Below are 16,122 nucleotides of genomic sequence, written 5' to 3'. Positions count from 1 at the left end.
ATATGGAATTATTTGCCCTAATTCTTTTTGTTGTGGGTTTTTTCCTTTGTTATATTTTAGCGCTTTTAAAATTTATTTTATTTTATTTTATTTTAGCCTGCATGTCTAAAATTGAGCAACCAAGGAAAAGACTTCAATCTATCTATACTTTTTATTGTTTTCCTTTTACCCACATCCTCCAGGTCTGTTCTTGTTTCCGTAGCACCCCCCTCATCCATCCATGCTTTCTTAAGGAAGATGTGTTCCTTCCAGAAACCCTCCTCCCATCTCCCCATGGCAGCCCTGCTGGGTTATTATCCTCACCCTGCCTCTTAGTCTTGTGATCCCCACTACCAACCCCAGTGTGTTTCAGGCCATGTCTGAAGTGAGTGCTGGCACAGGTGCCCGAGGGAGTAATAAATGCTCACGAACATGGAATGAGCAAACCCCAATAATCCTTTCTGAAACAAAGAAGAACCAGTTTGTGTTGCATGTGGCTGGACAGGGAGGCAGGAGCAGCAAGCAAGTTACTCAGACCTACAACTCATCCCGAAGGAAAATCCATACTCACCTGCACAACCATCTTCTAAGTGCCTCTCTGCTATTGTGCCTTTGGCCCAGAAAGGCAAAAGCTGTTGCATTCAGGTAGGTTTTGTTAACATCATGCAAGCTTAACAGATCTACTCAGAAATCTCTTAAAACCTAAGCACAACAAATGATCCTACCTTCTTTTTTTTGTTGTCTGGTACCAGGGCATTTCCAAGAAGACAAGCACAGCTCTTGCATGCTTTAGCACCCCTCTGGGATGCGTTATTTCTTTATTTATTTATTTTTCCTGGATTCTGCGTGAGGGGAGAGACAAAACGTGTCCGGTAGCACAGGGAACAGATTGCGAAGCCTGTGCTTCCGAGCATCGCAGGTTGTGGTCTCACCAAGAGCTCTGCCCTCTGCAGAGCTGCAGCTAAACGAACTGCTCCATTACATTGTGCGGAACTCATCCACCCCTGTTTTTATACAGACTGTTGAATTAATTTGTATTGCAAAGAGAAGGAAAAGGAGGGGGGGAAGTGTTTGAGTAAATGGATTTTCTTTCAGTACCTTCTTGCTGTGGTGTTGGTGCATACAGGAGTTGACAGCCCCTTCACCCCCACACAGGTAGAAATTTTGAATATCCACAGAAAAAGCAAGTTTTTCTAGCAATTTTATGGTATCTTTTCAAAGACCATCATTACTCTCACCTAATGTCACCAAACTGGGAGCAGGTGAGAGCCTCTTAGAGACGCACAAATGAAAGGAGCTCCTTTACATTCAAATGCAAGTTACCTCTCCTGCAGGTTTCACTTGATTTGGACACACTGTGCTGTGAAGGAGGGGTAGGAAGCTGGTTATGAACTAGATACCTGTCTCCCTCTCAAGATCTCCTTCTGGATATCACCACTTTAACTATGTGATATTTTAAGGTATGTAGAATATAAGTCTGGTTCAGAGAACTGTTCCGGAGCACTGAAAGAGCCCAGGAGAAGTCTGAGCACTGGGCTGTACTGGGAGCAGCATACAGCATGCTGCCCCTCCTATGGAGTGCTTGTGGTCTCCTGATTTAGACCTACACGTGAGCAGAACATCTCTTTCCCGCAGAGAAAACCACTGTCTGCGCAGACTATTCAAAGCAACTGTATGCACGAGGGTTGCATTTCCCTTTCTGCTTCTCATTGTCCTAAGTTTCTGTCGTTTGTATAAATGATTATGAAAGAACTCCCAGGAGACCGCACACACAGTCATAAAACTATTGTAAAGAGAAGAATTGCAGTCTATTGCTAGAGGCTATTTTACTGTATATTTTGAGGAAATGTCTCGTTTTCTACTGACAAATAGGGAAACTGAGAACTCCAGAGACACGAGTTATTTTCTAAACGGTGTGATTATTCTGCAGAGCTTACACTAGGAAATGCCAGCTTTGGCATCTTTGGGGACGGATGTGCTCTGAGAAGCAGAGGTTGCTATTAGTAAAAAAGGGGGTTGGGGGGAAAGCAGATATTTTCTCCATTTTTACCCTGAACAATTTGCAGATCCAACTCTCCCAACCAACCTTTCTTCACAGGAGAGGTGCTCCAGCCCTCCGAGCACCTTTGTGGTCCTCCTCTGGACTCCCCCCAACAGGTCCATGTCCTTCTTCATTTTTGGGGTGGCAGAACTTAGTGGCAAGACGAGCTCCAGCTGAGGTTTGCTTAGAAGATGGGGTGAAATCTGCCTCCTTATCTTGCCTTTTCTGAGTGGGTTATGACGGGACCCCTCGACTGGCTTTGTGAAGGTCTCAGTTAAGCTCATTGCCACCCTGCTTTGTTTCACAGTATCACAGTATGTCTGGGATTGGAAGGGACCTCAAAAGATCATCCAGTCCAATCCCCCTGCTGGAGCAGGAACACCCAGGTGAGGTCGCACAGGAACATGTCCAGGCGGGTTGGAATGTCTGCAGAGAAGGAGACTCCACAACCCCCTGGGCAGCCTGTTCCAGGCTCTGTCACCCTCACTGAGAAGAAGTTTCTTCTCAAATTTAAGTGGAACCTCTTGTGTTCCAGCTTGATCCCATTACCCCTTGTCCTATCATTGTTTGCCACCGAGAAGAGCCTGGCTCCATCCTCATGGCACTCACCCTTTATATATTTATAAACATTAATAAGGTCACCCCTCAGTCTCCTCTTCTCCAGACTAAAGAGCCCCAGCTCCCTCAGCCTTTCCTCACACGGGAGATGCTCCACTCCCTTAATCATCTTCGTTGCCCTACGCTGGACCCTCTCCAGCAGTTCCCTGTCCTGCTGGAACTGAGGAGCCCAGAACTGGACTCAGTATTCCAGATGTGGTCTCCCCAGGGCAGAGCAGAGGGGCAGGAGAACCTCTCTCGATCTACTGACCGCCCCCTTCTAATACACCCCAGGTACCATTGGCTTCCTGGCCACAAGTGCCCAGTGCTGGCTCATGGTCATCCTGTTGTCCACCAGGACCCCCAGGTCCCTTTTCCCTACACTGTTTGACTGCAGGGTGTTTGTTTAAGGCCTCTCAGAAAAGCTGCTGTTTATATTTGGAGTCCGGTCCAGCATTAGCTGCTGTGGTGAAGCCAGTGAGCTCAACGAGCATCTTCAGTGCTGAAGCTGCGGATACAACCAGTTTCAGTGCATGTGAGGATGGATTTGCGGAATGTGGAATGCAGGCTGAATCCCCACACAGGTGCTGCCAGTGAAACTGGTACGAGGGGCAGAGACAAGCAGTGGGGTGAGAGACCTCCATCAGTCCCCAATCTGGATGGCAGAGCACTGTAGAGAGCAGCGTGCAGATACTAATGAGCAGTGAAAAGAAAAGTGCCGCTGTTCTAGTTCTCACAGGTGAACAGCTTGAAGCATGAAAGCCAGTTGCTTTTCTGACAACAGAGCTTCCAAAAAGGGAGCTCATTTGGTAGTTCTGGGTTTGAGGCACAAACTGAGAGCTTATAAAGCTTCCTCCTTCCAACCCCTCTGCTAATGACCATGCAAATATGTGTTTTTATCAGCCAACTTAAGCAGGCATGACTGAAAGACACTTGGGAGGGATGAAGAGGGGGAAAGATGTAGTATTCTTTCACTACACATTAAAGGGATAATGAAGCCCCTCGGGGAGCAGATGTGTGTGTGGTGACAAAGTGCCTTTAAATTGTTATTTCTCTGAGGAGGATTGCACTTTAAAGCCAAACAATGTGGTGCTAGGCAGGTTGTGTTCATGGTACTCCTGCAATGGGATGCTGCCTTTCAGAAAGGGTGGTTGCTGTCTGCTTTCCTCTGGGCAGCAGGAAGAAGGCAAAAAGAGACAGGTAGTAGTATAGTGAAAACCTCTTAGCATTTGAGGCCATTTGGCCTTCAGGTTGCAGTTTCAGGCTTTTCGCACGTTCTTATGACAGCTCACACTGTTTCAGCTCTCTTCTGCACACCTTTTCTTGGATTTCTGCAAATCAGATTCTAGTTCGGAGAATATTCCCTTGCTAAACCCAAATTCACTGCCCACTTCAGTGTTTCTTACCAGGCACAGAAGTTATGAAACAAAACGCTGTCAACTGCAGAGCCATCAGTGAGAGCGGGGCCTTTCCACAGCAATATCAGTCCAGTCTGGGTGGCCCTAAGGGATCTGGAAAAACTCCAGATAATGGGATCCCTCTTTGAAATGATCCTGAATTTTTCAAAACCTTCTCTTCCCAAAATTCAGTAGTCACAAGTGATTTTGAGATGAAATACATTTTCCTCCTGTGCATCAGAAACACTGCAAAGCTGCAAGGTGGGATGGATCAGGGAGTAATTTTAAGACCGTTCAGATTTCATCGCGTTTCTGCTCCCAGAATCCTTTCTCCTTGCCTCCTTCAGATCAGCTTTCTACCTTTGGGACTTTGTCTTTTTCTTTCCCTTTTTTACAATAATCCCGTCTGCACTTCAGATGCTGGCTGCGGCTGGCTTGTAAAATAATTTGGAAGAAGGCTGCCTGATAGCAGCCTCCCAAACAGTATGATTTCCAAGTCTCCAGACCCAGTTGGCATGGAGCTGATAGTCTATCACAAAAAACACTAACACATGCTTTCCAGTCTATTAAGAGAGTTAATGGAGCTGGGGAGAGGTGGGTGTGAGGAGAGACTTAAATTGGCTTTTGAACTGAGAAGTTTCCTCGGTGCTTCTAGAGGAGCGAGTAGATAAGTTTTGCTTGTAAGGTAGCTTGAAGGGCTCCCAGCTGTGAGAACGGAGAGGTCAAAGCAGCCACTGCTGGGCACACCATGGCAGTAATTAGCTCTATCCATACAAAGAACTGAGCTGGCAGGTGCACCCCTCTCGTAGCACCCTGTGGTGGGGCAAACGGAAGAGTCACAATTGCTAATATCGCTATTTACAACCTTCCGTGGCAGAGATTTCAAAGCCAGTGCATTTCTGTGCTCTCTTTCTAACTTCTGCGGACTTCAATAAAGCATTCTAGATGACGAGAGTGAATGAGTTGCAGCTGATACTGTAAAAACTCTTCACCGAGATGGATTTGACATTGTCTGGGCTCCAGTCCATTTCCCAATGGCACGGCTGTTCTTCCTTGATGACTGCTGCGCCACTTCTTCTTTCTAGAGCACGAACTACTGACTTCTTTATTGTCACTTTTTCTGCTATGCTGGGGCAGAGTTGAGGGCTCATAGAGGTCAGCCCTGCTTTAAGAAAAGCGCCTGCTCTTCAGCTGCAGGAGCAGCACCAGGGATAACTCTGGGGAGGTTGTCATTGAGTCCTGATTACACTTGGCCACTTCTGGTGCTGGTAGGTGAAGAACACAAAGCGATTTGTATGTGTCATCCCAGTTTACCCCAGTAGGTAAAGTGCTTATTGCTCAATTACAGAACAAGTAAAATGTGGGAGTTGATTCTGCATTTCTCTGTTTGGTTTTGTAGTGTTTGGGGTTTTTCTTTGGTTGGTTTTTAGGAACAGTTCACCTCAGTTGTGAAATACAGCTTATTTCCCAGATGGAAATGGCATAGGATGGCCCAGTTAATTTTTAATTATGTGTTGTAATATGAAACGTTAAGTATAAATCTTCTTAGTGTTTATGTTTCTGCTTTTCTCCAGGAAAGATTTCTAACAGGGTTCTCTGATTTTTTGTGAGCATGTCATTGAACGTGGTTTTGTAAAACTCTTCTTGAACCTATAGCATCATCTATGTGAGTAAATGGGAAGATGCCTTTATTCTGAGTTTCATCCAGATACTCTGTTTGTGAGGACAAACGATCTTCTGGGAAACATTCATGTGCAGACTAGAGCTCAAATTTTTGGAGATATATGCAGTTTGTTACTTCCTTCCATGGGCACGTAGACAATCAGTTGTGTTGCAGGAGATGTGAACAACCGGTAAAATCTGTCTGTTGGATTTCAGGAACCCTCCGGACCTTGCTACATCAGAAATTCATCTTTCTCAATCTTTCAAAGCCCATGACTTTCAGAAATCTTTCAGATTTCTGACTGGTTGACAATTTCTCTCTTAATTACTTTGAGTGATTTGTACCTTGTTCACAGTATCACAGTATGTTTGGGATTGGAAGGGACCTCAGAAGATCATCCAGTGCAATCCCCCCATGGAGCGGGAACACCCAGATGAGGTTACACAGGAAGGTGTCCAGGCGGGTTGGAATGTCTGCAGAGAAGGAGACTCCACAACCCCCTGGGCAGCCTGGGCCAGGCTCTGACACCCTCACCCCAAACAAGTTTCTTCTCAAATTTAAGTGGAACCTCCTGTGTTCCAGCTTGATCCCATTACCCCTTGTCCTATCACTAGTTGCCACCGAGAAGAGCCTGGCTCCATCCTCCTGACACCTTTTATATACTTACAGACATTAATAAGGTCCCCCCTTAGCCTCTTCTTCTCCAAACTAAAGAGCCTCAGCTCCCTCAGCCTTTCTTCATAAGGGAGGTGCTCCACTCCCTTAATCATCTTCATTGCCCTACGCTGGACCCTCTCCAGCAGTTCTGGAACTGAGGGGCCCAGAACTGGACACAAGATTCCAGGTGTGGTCTCCCCAGGGCAGAGCAGAGGGGCAGCAGAACCTCCCTGACCTACTGACCACCCCCTTCTAACCCACCCCAGGTCCCATTGGCTTCCTGGCCACAAGGGCCCAGTGCTGGCTCATGGTCACCCTGCTGTCCCCAGGACCCCCAGGTCCCTTTTCCCTACACTGCTCTCTAATAGGTCATTCCCCAGCCTATACTGGAACCTGGGGTTGTTCCTGCCCACGTGCAGGACTCTACACTTTCCCTTGTTAAATTTCATCAGGTTATTCCCCACCCAGCTCTCCAGCCTGTCCAGGTCCTGCTGGATGGCAGCACAGCCTCTGGCGTGTCAGCCACTCCTCCCAACTTAGTGTTATCAGTGTTTCGTTTCTTTCTGGGTTGGAGAAACACCTTAAGATCGATCATAAGTGATGTATAGTCTATACCCTGATTCTCATGCTAGGAGTGTGGCAAAGTTTGACTTGCACTGTGGCCATACCTTGATCCCTTATCTCCCTAATGTGTTGAGCAATTTCAGAAGATGACAAAGATTCATTCCCCAAACAGTCCTGTACAAGAAAGTACCCTTTTGTAGCTTGTCCTTCTGCCCTGCCGTCAGTGAAAGGTAGAACTGATGCTCCCATCCTTCACTGGCTGGACATTGAGCCTGCTTGGCATCTCTGCCAATTTTGGCATCCTCCCCTGAAAAGGGTTTTGCCGCTGATTTTACCCATTGTGCAACCTGAGGTTTTCTTTAGCCAGTCAAGTCTTTTGTGAGGTCCCACATACGCTGAGGAGCAGAACCCACCGAGCAGAACCACTCAGATTCCAAGTCTGTCAGGATGCCAAAGGGTGGACTTGGGCAGTATAATTCTCAGGTGTGTGAGAAATGTGCTGTTCTCCTTCTTTGTCTTTAGGAGCCACTGCTGTGATAGACTGATACAGGCACATAGAGGCAATCAGCAAGCTGCCTGACCCTGCTTTGGGACTGTGAAGTGCACAGGGCACATATTCCAGTGGTTGTCAGCAGGACCATGGAGCAGTGCAGAGAAACCAAGAGCATCCCTCAGCCCTATGGGAGCTGCCTGAGCTGCTGAGGTTGAATTTGCTGAGGAAAGACACTGTCATTCCCAGTGGGGAAACTGGTGATACAGAAGGTTGTTCAGCAAACCGGGGAAGGGAGGAATGAAAATCTGTAGGAAGGCTTGGGAAAGCTGCCACTAATGCTCAAGATGTAGAGGGAGGGTCAGCACACCTCGTGGCTCCCAAGAACGTGTGGAATCCAGGTGTAGTCTTCTGGTGGGCTTCTTCCTACCAGAAACAAGGGAATTCTTTGCCATCCCCACTCTGCTCTTTTAAGACTGGATTCTTGTTGCTTGGCACCTCCTAATCCCATAGATAGCTATTTGTTCACTAAATATATTCACACAAGCTGGAAAGCAGAGTCCTTCTGTGAACTTTAATGTATCTGTGTGTTTTAATAACAAATTACTGTTGATTTTACACAAATATCCCTGTTTGAGAACTTCAAAGTCTTTGGTGTTTCCCTCCACCCTCCAGACGTTTTATTTTTGCTGCTGCTTCGACACTCCCATGCGATTCGGTCTTGGAGAAATAAATATTTGTTTAGCTGTTCTCCTGCTGTGCCTGTTCGGTGCCTTTGCTTAATGACGGCTTCCGTTCAGCTTTGCAAGGGCTTTAGGGCAACGGATTGGCTCAGAAAGAGACTCGTTTGCAGACAACTTTACCCATGTTCCTTTCTGCCTCTTGCCCCCCGCCAGCCCTTTTCTCCAGATCAGAGTTTGATTAAATAAATGTGCATGCACAAGGCTCTTTCTTTGCCACGATCACACGTGGCTTTTCACAGCCTTTGTTTCGGCATTATCAGCTGCCAAGATCAGTTCTGGTGAGGAGTCAGTTTTACCTGCTTATTTCTCCACTCCGTTTATCTTGACTCGAAACACCAAGTAGAAGGTTGGACTCAAGCAAGTACCTGCTGCCCTTCCTGGCCATCAGCTGCATTTTCTTCAATCTTTAATTCTCTTCTTTTTGTCTGAAACATCAGATCACATTCTGGCTTATAGCATTTGATGTATAGCCAACCCCAAGCTGCTGTTTCAAAACACGTGCTCATATTTGAAGGGTTTATGTTACTTTTTCTCTACTTCAACCCTCTTGAGTCACACCAGAGATTAGACTTTTACTCAAGATGTCAAGCTGGTCTATGCCATCAGATTTTTTTTCAAAATTAGGACAAACTTAATCTCCAAAATCTACATTTATGCACCTAAATGAAGGCTCATCTTTTTTTTTATTATATTTTAATTCCTGGAGGTGCAGCACTACCTGGCAAAGAAAGGAATGGATGATTTCATTAATGCCATCACCATTTCAAGTAGTTTTGTGCAGCTGAAACCGGAACTCTTCTATTAAAAAAAAAAAAAAATTCGAACTTTGGAAATATCCAAATTTTGTTTTCTTTTTTTGGCCGTTTACAAAACCTTCTTTGAATTATTTTAACTACTCCTGCTTCACTTCTGAAATATGGCAAGTATAATTTTGCCAATAACTAGATCCAACTTCTGAGCTATTTTCTGCCAGAAAGCAAAAGTCACTTCAGTCAAGTAATACATCAGACTCTGGCTTCATCTATTTCCAGCTGATGAGGTTTCAGCTTATAGCAGAGATTGTTTTTTATTAAGCCCTGAGTACATGACCTGGCATTGTGCAGCTGAGTTTCATCTGGCTACTGTCACTCCACTCCTCAAACTCATCCAACTGCTGGTTTTTCCTTTTGTATGATATTCAGAGCTTTCTCCATAATGATGATTCATTCCACAATGTGTCATCAGCAAATTTTGTTGGCATGGTCATCCTTTACCATGCCAAGAACTGTGATGAAAATATTATGTAATATTTATCTCAAGAATCATCTATGAGGAATTCAACTCATAACCTTTCTCTAGCCTGGCTGAAATAATGGGAAATAGAACTGAAAAGGACCTCAAGTCCACACTGTGTCCCCAAAGATGCGAACTATGCTCAGTAGATATTTGTCCCATTTGTTCTTAAACATAGTTGATGAGATTCCGTAATCTTCATATGTACTCCGTACCAGTAACTGAATCTCCTAATCACGGGAGTACTTCTGTCCCTAATGTCTGCCCTGAATCGCTCCTCTAACATTTCCTTGTTTTCACTGTGCCAAATACAGACACAGAATGAGCTTTTTCCCCTTGTGAGTGGTGCTTCTGCTCACAACCCATAATACCACATTCTGACACGTTTGCTGTCTCTCTCCTTTGAGTTGGCTCCATACACACATACTCATCAGCTGATGCTTTGATGCATTGAAAGTTCCACCACAGGCATTCATTTGAATTGTTACCACAAATTTGAAATGTTACCACAAAGACAATAAGCTGCATTTAGAAACTCCTATACAGAATGCTAATAAGAAACCCAATTCCATCTTATTTTAATTAACCTGGGAAACCTTCATTTTTTTTTTTAACATGAGAGAGACTTCCAGACATCCAGAATGTTAAAAAACCCACAGGTATTTCCATTCTTTATATCTTCTGCTATACACTATTCATCAAGATTTGTTTCTTATTTCAGTATTACTCTGATTTTTCTTGGTCTGGAAAAGTTTAACATTTTGAACCATTGCATCTAATTTTTAAAATAAGAAACAAATCTTATTTTCTCTTGGTTTGGGAAGAGATGGACTTGATAAATATCAACATTGTGTTAGCCAGACAAGATGCTACCCTTAAGGTTCAATAGGAGGACTCTGGCTAGCTCAAAGAATTCACCATGGGCATAATGACTGAACAGTAAGCAATGCTAAGGGTTCTTTATGTTTCACTGGCAATGCAAAAGTCTTAAATCAGGAGTTAATAAGGTCTTTTATGCAACAGACCCAAGTTGGATCTACTTGTGCTAAGCCAAGATCAACTCAGTTTAATGGTTATGAGGTTCGTGAACAGAGTCTGATAAGCCAAATGAAATCAGAATCCATTTTTCTGTCTAGTTGGTAGGAACAAGCCCTGAGACTTCAGTCAACCTGACCATGAGCTCCCCTTTGGTCTCCGGATGTCACGCCTTCAAAGGAGAGCCAAAACTCATTTATGGAAATACTTGGAGTCCTCCCCTACATCCCTCAAATGAATAGTCATAAAGCTGTACGGTTCTTAAAGCCAGATCTTTAGTAATAACACAAAATACTACCTTTTATACTATGCTGCTAATGCTGTAAAATAGTGCAGTATGTTCTTCCACCCAGAGAGCAACGCCCAGTTAACATTCAAGTTAGTGAAGTGGAAATCTGTGTGACCTAATTTAAGAACCAGTCAAATGTCTTAGGTAAGAAAGTTTCACTAGAATGTAAATGCCACTGTACTTCTTCTTTGCTTAAAAGAGTCCAGGATAAGGGCTGGGTGAGAATGGTTATGATACAGGGGAACGCAGGAGAGAGAAGGAACTCGATATCCAAAATTAGTCCAGCTTAACTTTTGAGAATGGAGAGTCTGGAAGGTTCACTTTAAACTCATGCATGTGTCAGGATTTCTTGGTGCTATCCAAAAGGGGAGGAGAAAAGCTGGTGTTACTGGTGAACTGAGATTAATTTTGTGAAAGTCTGCAAGGCATTATTTATAGTCGCTGTGCCAGAACTGTTTTCCCCTTAATGGTCTCTCCAGGCCGTGCTCAAAAAACAGTGCAGTCTCATATAGTCCAAATGAGATCTGGCAATGTGAATTTAATTGTTCTCTATTTTAACAGCCTCCTTCCCAACCTTTCCCTTGCTCCACTCGTGAACTCTCTTCCTATCTTTGTGTTCCTCCTCCTGCAGTCCAGCACGTCGTTCAACAGAGATGCGGTGAAAGCAGGGACAGGCCGCCGCTTTCTTGGTGGGCTGTTAAATGATACATCCTACTGCTACACCCTGGAAGTCTCATTCTACAGCTACATATTGGGTGGACCTACTTCTACCGTCCCCTACACAGAAGAAGCATGTATCCTTTTGAAACCCTTCCTCCTCCGCAGCACACGTGAGCTGAGCACTTAAGGTAAATACTTCTACCTCAATAAGAGTTTGCTGAGATACAAACACACAAGTGGAAATGTGAATCTGCTCCTGATGCTTTCATTTCCCTCATATTGATTCTCCATACTGTGGAAATTCAAGAAGAGAAAGGTGTATTAGATCAAATAAGCCATTTCCCTCTTGTAGGAGATTGTCCCACATACTTGTTGTAGAAACTAGTCCTGGAGAGCCTGTGATCCATTCCCTTCTGCAATCTTCCATTTCTTTCTTCATTTCTCTCCTTATTCTCTCATTATCCCTGTGTTTGTATTATTGTTTTAATAGCGAGTTGAAAGTGCATCTTTGGTACTGAGTTGAAGTGTCTTTGCCGCCTTTGAAGTGCAGCCAAAAGGCTCTAAAGGATCCATTAGGTTCTGCAGCTGCCTCAGGGCCAGGTCTTTAATACCAGTTGACAAAGAAATGGAAAGCGAGCTCTGCAAACAACACCAGCCAAGTCACATTTTTGAGTGCTCAGATAGAGGCAGTGTCTCATTCCTCAAAAAAACACATATCTGTCTGGCTATCTCAATGTATCAACAGTTTGTAGCATTGTTCTGACTGCTCTTATAATCTGTTTTTATGTTTTTCTTTTTGTCACCATGCTCAATCAAATAACTGGTGCCCATACATCAAGCTTGGGTGTGTTGTTTCATTTTGTCATTCTATCTTGGTAGCCTTTGAAATTTCCACAGGTTTAGAAATGCTGCAGAGTGGGAAAGATTAGCTGTGATTGCCTGTTTACTTCTCCATGCATTTTGGAAGATGGGGAAGGTTTACAGCTTTAGGGCAGCGAGGGGAACATTTTCATATGAGACACAATTCTTCACCAACCATGCGTAAGTTTAAACTGTGTGGGAACAAGAACAAGAAATGGGGAAAGTAATTCTTAATCATTTGGGATCTTTTGGTTTGGCTTCTCCACTGAAAGTTGTATTTTGGGGAAGGAGGGAGATGAATATATTAAGGTGACTTATCTGATGTGAGCATTTGGAATACAAGCTCTTTTTTGGCCAATACGGTTAACTATTTCCAAGGAATAGCTTCTCGCAACATACACATATGCAATACTTCTTGCCACTGAGGAAAAAAATGTTATTACTGTTAGGTTTAGGTACTTATATTTTGGCATTTTAAGAACATGAGCCTTAGTTTCACCTTTAATTCTCCTCCTCACTCGGTCCTTGTAGTACTGACAATTGCTAATTTCTCTTCCTTATTTATCGGGAAAACAGTTTTTGCAGTGAGGAGTGAAAAGACTCCCTATACAAATGAGATCATGATTCCCTTGGATATGTTTTTCTTCATGACTTTTAGGTCTTGCTGGCATAGTTTCCTTTTCCATTGAGATTTTTGGGTTGTTCTTCACATTACAGAGGTTTGGGGTGTGGAGTCTCATGTCTCTATTTGCTCGGCTTGCCTTCTGCAGACAGGGCTGCATCGGTCCCAGTTCATCCACGGGGACCCTCAGCAGTGGGAGCACAGCAAACAGGCCCCAGACCACAGAGATCCTTCTTGGTGGTGATGCAGGGAAAGCTCAAGCAGCAGCTTGATTTCTGCAGTTACAGCTTCACCCAGCTGAGCGAAAAGGGAGGAGAAGCTGTTCCTGCTTGGCCTGGCAGGCAGCAAGCAGGGAAGGCTCTTTGCCACTGTAATACGCTCCACTGGCATTTTGCACTGCTAGGTTTTATTATTTCCTTTTGAACGGAGGGATTCTATCACGAGTGCCACTTATGGCAGCTCTTCCTCACGTGTGCAGTTTGCTAGTTAGAGAAAGAAATGGAGCTGCTTGGAGGCTGGTCTGCGCCAACACAGGAGAGGCTGGATTTACACACATCCCATCCTGGCAAGGGAGAAGTTTCACATCACTGAAGTGCCTGTGACCAGGAGTAAAACAATTGCAGAGCGTTCCAATTTAGCCTGCACAGCTCTTTCAAGCTATTTGCAAGTCAGTGATTAATTAATGCTCAGATTTTTTAATGGACCTGAACCAAAGACACAGCCAGTCAGTTCATATTGGCCTCCAAGGACGGGCGTGCTTCTATTACCTATCCAGCTACATGCAGAGGCAGCAAGTCAAGCAAATAAACGAGGAAAATACAGTGAGTCCAAACCCGTGAACTGCTAGGGCGAGTATTCCAGAAATTTGCCTTCAAATATGTATTTCTTAGGACTTTGTTCATCCCACTGTGATGTTATTGGGTTGCGGGTTATTTTGTTTTGTTCTTAATAGAAACGGGACCAGGGAGGCTGGAATTGCTCAGAGCTTCTTGAGTTGGATTAAGAAGCACAGATTGAGGCTCAGCCTCCAATTCAGGGAACCCATGGCCTTGAACAGAGACTGCAAAGCAGTTCACACCCCACATTCAGAAACCAGCCATACTGGCTCCATGTAGAGACCAACACGAATCTTCAGGTTCTACAAAAATATTAATTCAGCCTCATGTTGTTCCTGTTGACAGGTAAGAAAACTGAACAAACTCTGAGCAGTCCTCTGTTTGCACTGCTGGTGTGTAATTCTACCTGTCAGCTTGTGTCCTTTACAGCATTGCTTGCAAATAGGATCATAGCGCTACCCGCTTTCATGCCGTTTTGTAAGTGGGTTAGGTTTGGTGGTGGTTGTTGTGGGGGGTTTCTTTGGTGTGTTTGTTGTTGTTTCAATCTCTCCACGATCCTCATGGTTTACATGCTAACTGTATGATCTGCACAAACCTCTATGTGAGCCTGTAACAAATATATTTCTACATTGGGTAAGATTTTGCATTTTGGTCAGACTTGTGTGATCGAAACACACTTCGTAACTGTTGAGAGAAATGGTTACCTTACACGCATGAAAATGGGAGGCAGACTTGCAGGCTGATAAGTGCTATTTGAATTCCGGCGTTGTTAGTGCGGACAGTAAGGTTTTTCAGTGAGAAAATCTAAATAAAGCAAAGGAAGGTATCATTCAAAGTGGAAATCTGTTCCAAATTAGGTCAGTTTGTGTGACTGAATGTAGTCTCCTAAATTAAATACCGCAAAGATTCAGAATTTAGAGGATTATACCTGGTATGTTCTATAAAAACAAATTTGCCCCTGAGGCTGCGCTATTTAAATGAAATCCAGGAGTGAAGGATCATCCTCCAGTCTATGCAGGGGGTATATGTTTGGGAGGTATATGGTGGGACAACAGCATTCTGTGGAGTGTTGAATTTCTGGCCTCTTCTAACACAGAGAGTTGACATGGTTGTGTGAATGTCTCAGGCCTCAATCAGCACCATATCAGTAATGGTTGCTGCTGGAGTGTCTCTTGTGTTTCCACCCAGCAAACAAAGCGCTGCACAAGGTGTAACTTCCTCAGTGTCCTCGTATACATTCCTTCGGAGGTACGTGTGTGCCCGGTAGGTCTGTATCTAACTGATATGTACCTGCGGTATGAGAAACGTTAGGAATGTGTTCTGTAAGGCTGGCTCTGCAGAACACCCTATGATAACATGTGCTGTAGATAACAGTGAATGAACTCTGTTTCGAAGGCATAATAAGAGGATTGTAGGCTTGTCAGTTAGTTGCCTGGAAGTGGACAGAGAAATGTTTAAAACCCTTCTCACACACGCACATTTGGTGGTAACTGACTAAAAAGGCAGCGCAGTAACAATTTGCTCAGCACCAGGCAAAGAAGCTTTAAAATGAGCTGATACGCTTCCGTTAAATACCATGTTTTACTAGGCATTTGCAGGGCTTATGACACAAGGCATGTAAAGTGCTGTGTAACATTCCCCACCAGCAGCTGAGCTGCCTGCATACACAGGATCCTTGGAGCTGGGCAGGGAACTATGGATAAAAGAGGGGGAGAAGGATGAAGCCCCAGCTGCAGGGTGCTGAGCTGCTCTGACAGCACATCCTGAATTGTTTTCCACCACAGCTGTCACAGCCTGACCTGAGAGTGGCCAGGAAAGGAGCCTCACATCAAGAGTTTTAAAATCCATCGGTGGTTCATATTTTAGAGTGTTGGAAGCAGACCCCAGCTGCACAGCAGGCAGCCCATAAGAGAGTAGAACAGGTTTTATTCTCCTGAAGACTGGCCATGAGGTAGGATGATAGAAACAGTGTAGACCAGACAAGAACTGGTGTGGTTGTCGCCAGTTAGCTGTAAGGGGGAATAATCATCCAGATGGGTGGACACCACAATTATCATGGCTTTTTTGTGTAGTTTAATCTTAATTCTAAGATTTCTCCAGGTGGGGAAGGTCCTTATCCAAAGATGGGCATCTAGTCCTTTGTGTGTGTGGCTTTACCTGTTGGAATCACTTCTGAGTGGGACAGGATGCTGGAAGCCTGGACTGAGGGTCTGGTGGAACAGTTCTCCTTTGTACAGCTTTTCTAAGCATATCACGTCACTCTTTGATCCAATGTCCTCAATATAAACAATTAATTTAATGAAACGCCTTTAGTAAAAAAAAAAAACCAACCAACCAGTCAACAAAAACAAAACAAAATTTGGAAGCCATAGGTGAAGAGCGCAGAAGAAAGAGACATTACTACTATTATCTCAAG

Source organism: Nesoenas mayeri, assembly GCF_963082525.1.
Source record: "Nesoenas mayeri genome assembly, chromosome: 8".
Classification (NCBI taxonomy): domain Eukaryota; kingdom Metazoa; phylum Chordata; class Aves; order Columbiformes; family Columbidae; genus Nesoenas; species Nesoenas mayeri.
Note: the sequence above shows the minus strand (reverse complement) of the source record.